This window comes from Vanessa cardui, chromosome 19 (assembly GCF_905220365.1).
Source record: "Vanessa cardui chromosome 19, ilVanCard2.1, whole genome shotgun sequence".
Lineage (NCBI taxonomy): Eukaryota > Metazoa > Arthropoda > Insecta > Lepidoptera > Nymphalidae > Vanessa > Vanessa cardui.
Window position 1 is genome coordinate 232,546 of NC_061141.1, and position 6,202 is coordinate 238,747.

Sequence of the window (6,202 nt, forward strand, 5' to 3'; positions counted from 1 at the left end):
CCTTTTGTTCCCTTAAGAGGTGAATTAAAAAGTAGTCTATGTCCTCTCCCGGGACTCTGTGTGATCTATGTCATGACAAATTCCATCGAAATTTATTCTGTTGTTTAAGCGTGACGAGCTATCAGACAGAGTTACTTTCACATTTATAATATTCGTATAAATATAGATTATTTTTTAAACAGTTACTTCCATTTAATATTATTATATGATATACTTATTTATTCATTTTATTTTACGACGGTAGCAGTTGGTTATTGAAGTCGAAATTCGTTAAATGAACACGTTTGTTTACGAATCAATATGCTTTGAATGTTTAATCATTTTGATACGCTCTCTTTATTTACTTTTAATGGATAGGAGAACTCTTTTTAACTGTATTCCTAATTGATTCCAATAAACTGAAAACCATAGTACGAATTTTATTAATAGCAAATTCATTTCAGTAAATTCAAGACATCTGATTTGTCAAATATGTTTTTTAATTTTAATATATAACAAGCTACTTATCCCAGCATCACATGTAAAGAGTTCGGTCCAAAAGTTTACATTAAATAGATAGAAAGATTAGGCATTATGGGTCAAATAATTTGCTGGTGTACATAAAACATTAAAATTTAATCTTAATTTGTTGAATCCCATCGGATAAGGAAATCGTAAGGGACAAATAGGTAAAGATTCATATTATTTATGTAGATTTAGCAAATTTCCTGAACGCCTATTCGTAATTTTTGCAAATTTGGTTAATTAGCGAGATTGACTTATCTTCATTAATGACCTTCGCCCTAACGTCGACTCATAAATTATGTAAATACGTGGAATAATTAATACCGATAAGAAAAATAATGAAATTTTTAGTAATAATTAATTTATGATCGGTGAAAATCACTAAAGATAAATATATAATCACTAAACATCATTCGCGACGGTTTGGGATGTGTATGACATACGATCTCGAAATTAATTTATTAACCAAAATAATTACAAAATGCAATAAAGGACGTACTGCTCATAAGATTAATAATTATGCTTTCTAACTTTAATGAGTATTTAAGTATAAAGTTGGCCTACTTTTATAGAAAACGCTGAAATGAACCGTGATTTTTTTTTCAACTTCAGTAAGATTTTACTTAACTTCAGCTAAATGAGAAATTTAATCTCAACACAGTAACGATTGTACTAGTAAAAATAATTGTGATTATTATTTTTTCAACATAATTACCAAAATAACGAGTAGGTAAGATTTTATTAAATATTAGGACGAATTTTCTGACTTTTTTGGCAATATATTTTGTTTAATTTAACTAAATTTTATCGTTTTTAATTTGAACTCTACTGTTTTATCATGTGAAGAAAATAACATCCATTTTTTTGTTTTTGTACTTTTTGTTACGAATTTTTTAGCAAATTCTGACAAAATTTCAGACAAACGGTCATAGCTTACCTTTATCTCGCTCGACGTAAACTTTTGAAGAATTTTCAGTACAGCCCAGCGTCGTAATCGGAAGACTACTGATACCCTTTACCCCGTCGAAGCCTTATATACTCTTTGCTGGATGTGAGGGCGAGGGGCGGAGCTTTCAGGCGCATGTCACCCCAAGCTCCGCCCATTTTGATAACAAAACCGGATGACGTCACAAATGACTCACAAAAATTTCGTTTATGGCCAATAAGAAGCCTCTTAAAGGTCATGTGTCACTTAACACCTATCTAAAGTTAAATTTGAAACCGAAAAAGAGCGCTGGGAAAATATTTTGCCATATTAATTTTTTTGTATTTCTGAAGATATGAACAGTCTCTAATGACTGATCGCTGAAACTGACTGCTAGTTTAATGAATAAGGACCGGTGGCGATTCCCTTGAACATTGCTCAAGAGGGCTGTTCCCTATATTCGTATCGTTTCGACAGATTTTACAAAAATTACAAAATAATTAATACGTGGATTTTGAACCAGTTCTGTAAAACTTATATTCATGAGGCGCATTATGTATATATGCATATTTTGTATGACATTTAACGACTTAAGAAGAATCTATATCATATTTATTACATTTAACTCTATTTGGTGTCTAAATAAACCAATCCAAGGGCGGCTGTCGTCCACGCCTTAAGCAGATGTTTTGCGACGGACTAGTGCCATTAATGTAACGTATCTTGCTTTTACCTCAAAGTAACAAGTAATTTTGAAACAAAATCAAACAGTCTAATTTGTTTCGATTATCAATAACTAAAAATAATTTTGCATAGTATATAGTTTTAAAAACGAAAAAAAACCTTATTCGGTCTGTAGAGTAACAATAATCAAATTACACATTAAACGAAAACTACGAGAACGCTTTCAGAAGGTTATTTGTCTCTACAGTTTACAAATATATAGCAGAATAAAATATTAATAAATTAGCTACTAGCTGTTTAAATTGATATCATTATCATTAGTAAATAACCCTCATATTGCCTCCTGTAAGACTCACTTCATATCTATCTCGTGTAATGTTCAAAACAGATTAAAGATTACTCGTTTAGATGCGTATATCCTTTAAATATATTATGTTGTAGCCAATGCTTCAGCTGTGAGTTTCGATTTTTTTATGGTATAGGTTGGCGGATATGGACCATCAGGTGGCCCATATGCTCGCATATGGGCCACCTGATGGTAAGTCACCATTACCCATACACAATGACGCTGTAAGAAATATTAACTAATCCTTAAATCGTCAATGCGCCACTAACCTTGGGAACTAAGATATTATGTCCCTTGTGCCTGTAGTTACACTGGGTCACTCACCCATCAAACCGGAACACAATAATACTGAGTACTGTTGTTTGGAGGTAGAATAACTGATGAGTGGGGGTACCTACCCAGACGGGCTTGCACAAAGCCCTACCACCAAGAAGATTTTACAGAATATCTCACCAGTCTTAAATACTCGACGGATATGTAACTGTAATATTTGCATTCGTTTGCATAATGCGTTAATAAAACCTTCTAATACGTAAGATTTAGAGTTATTCTTTATTTTATAGAATTAATTTATGTAAAAGATAAATTATCTTAACTATTAATTATTGATGTTTTGTTGAACACGAAATTAGAATGGATTTAAACACTAAATAAGTATGAGAAAACTCAGCATTGTTTCGGCCAGATAACAGCTTCTAGACATCTCAGCTTCTTGCTATATTATATTTACATCATATAGATATTAAAGAGCGAGGAGAACATTATACAATTATTAAAATTAGTCCCTGTGAAACGAAAAATGGCGTAACTTTGGTGAGAATGCTTAGTAATTAATATTTTATTAAATTTCGTTAATTTCCCATACAGCGTGTAAAATGAACGTCCGTCTGTTTTATAGCGCGCGTCGTAAACAGCAATTGTAACGGGTACTATTAACAGGAGCTCGTAAACGAGTCCGCGCTAAATGACGTCGTAAAGAAAATGACCGTTGACCGACGGCCGGCTCGGCCGAGGTGTACTTGATTCATTACAATTATAGAGACACTCCGTAGTCATTTCATTTAAATAATATATGTGCAGACGGGGTAAGCAAAGGTTCGTAACCTTAAGATCTATTTTCGTGTGCTCAGTATGAGCGATAGTCTGCTTTACCGATCGAGAATGACATATTGCGTCGCAATGATTTGATGTTTAGATTCAAAAGGTACTATGAGCTTATAAAGACTTTATAAAGAAATGTATTTGAAAACTGAAGGGTTTCTTACTCTGACTGTACATAGTTTAATTGGTAAATAAAAGTTAGTACTTCATTTCTTGTCAGCGTTTCGCATTTGGAATGATGTGGCCCAGAATTTAAAAACATCCTTTGGGATTTCGTCATGGCAACCTATCCATAGCAAGTTTAATTTAAATATTTCAATTCGATAAAATATTAGTATATATCAATTGTTCTGAAATGTTCACCGTGAAAAGTTTTTAAATCATTTACTATCTTCATAATTAAACATATGCTATAATGACTTTGCCTTAAAATTTCTTATAAAATTTTATAATATGAGTAATACGTAATAACTTAGAAGTGTAACTATTATATATTATCTTTAATTAAATATTTTTTTGATCTTTTATGTTATTACATTTATTCGATCATCGTTGAATCATTAGCATTCAAATCAGTTTCAAAGTTTTAAAATTAAGGGGCAAAATTCGATCCCATAACAGACACAAGGGGTATAACATCTTTATTCCTCGCCTTTGTTATCTCGCATTAGCAAACTAAGAGTCAATCAATAAAACTAAGAGACAGTCAATAATTCTTACAGAGCCAATGTCTAATGGATGATGGTGACCACTTTACATCAAGTACCAATTTTCCGTCAATCTATATAATAATAAGCCATATAAAAACAACCTAAATAAACCGTAGTAAATACAAATAGTGGTGAATTGATTACTTATCCAAATAAAATATTAAAGTTTCATTTAACGGGAAACAAATAAAATTCCGACAATGGTAATCAATTAGAGATGTTGTTAAATTATCTCTAATAGGAATTTTATGTCGCATCTAACTTCCCTAAGACGTCAGTTATTCAAGCTAGTTAGAATCGCTTACAACCTTGTCACACCAACGTATCTTCATTTTCACTACTGTTTCGGACTCGACTTCTTACCTATCCACAGCGACATGGTTCTAACAAGAACGCTTAATTTTTATTCGTTGTGCATAATTGTAGTTTACGACGATTATAATATAAAGTGGCTTTTAAGGGTATAAGGATCGGCTTACACTGTAACGAATCTATAAATATACGAATTTGAGAACTATTAGGAATATATGTATCATGTCAGTAAAAGTGGTAGAATTGTCTATGTCTGAATCTCATTATCTCTGTTTGGTATATATTATATTCGACAGTATGTTTGGCTGTGTTAGAGTGTCTATTACTATTTACTATTCAAACTCAAACTCAAATAACTTTATTCAATATAAAAGTATTTCACTTTCTTATTGACGGTCAATTGAAACACTACCACCGGTTCGGACAGGAAAATACCCAATACAGTTAGAGTAAGAAACCGGCGAAGGAAACTCAGCGGGGTTTTTTTTGTCTCATATATTAAATAAACAATTTAATATGAAATAAAATAGCCAGAAGGCGATCGTTTAATTCCCAAGGTGTGCTATCGATCATAAACTCATTAATTGTATAATAGCCTTTTACACAGAAGCGTTCCTTAACGTTTTTAGCGTTTCCTTTTTTTTTTAATTTGACATCAGAGGCATTTTGATCGCTTTCTGGGATCCTGTTGTAAAACCGTATACATTGTCCCATAAAGGAGTTCTCTATGCAGTCGAGTAACAGGAGTAACAAGTTTGTGTTTGATCCTTGTACTAATGTATCACATTTTCTCATAAAACATTAATATTTTTTCGTACATACATAATATTGCAGAATATATATTGAGAAGACAAAAACAGTCAATATCTTATTGATAACAAACACTGTTATCTTAATTTTAATAATAACGTTCTTCAAATGTATTTTAATTTGTAATTATTATTCTCGATACATATAAAATTATACGCAAATATTTATCAAATGATTAGGTAATCCGTTTTTGTTAGGACAAAATTCCGCAAAAACGGAAAATGAAACCTCAATAAAACGAGAGCATCGAAAAAGTTAAAAACTAAATAATAATAAAGTAGCATCATTAAATAATGACACTAAAAACTAGGAATTATCTGTATTTTTATCAATCAATAAGTTTTAGAGAGACACTTATGCAGGAATACAACGAGTATATATATAACATGCATTCATTTTTTATTTACATTACAATGAAATTATTGTAATTAACTAACATTACTGTTTTCTTTAAATGTCGAAAAAGTAGTTACTCTACTAAGTTTCTTAGCGGTTCTTCTCAGTAGAATCGACTTTCCGAACCGGTGGTAGCTTCACTTAATATAAAAATTATTGATCCAAAAGTGCTTGTAAAATCCTACTTGATTCAAGTATATTTTAATATAGAAATTTTTTGAGTGTCTTTTTATAAAATTCTTTCGAGTATTGAGACAGATAAGTAATTCAACAAATGTGAGGAAGAAAATATTTATCAAATGTGATGAAACAAAAACCTTTTAAAATAGCTCGGCCGCTCCGTCGTACACAAAGACTCGCGGTCAGACTTTTCTGTAATACCCGCTCGGCGCACCAACAGATTTAGTTTTAAAA

The 6,202-nt window shown here is 31.5% G+C and overlaps 1 protein-coding gene across 2 annotated transcripts in view; it reads right to left on the minus strand.

The window, feature by feature from the left end:
* Positions 1-1,497, minus strand: part of LOC124538082 (prothoracicostatic peptides) — a 60,495-nt gene extending 58,998 nt beyond the window's left edge. For both annotated transcript variants that reach the window (XM_047115087.1, XM_047115086.1), the window contains exon 1: positions 1,442-1,497. The gene's annotated coding sequence lies outside the window, so the exon portion shown is untranslated. The remainder of the gene's footprint in view (positions 1-1,441) is intronic.
* Positions 1,498-6,202: the final 4,705 nt, after the last annotated feature.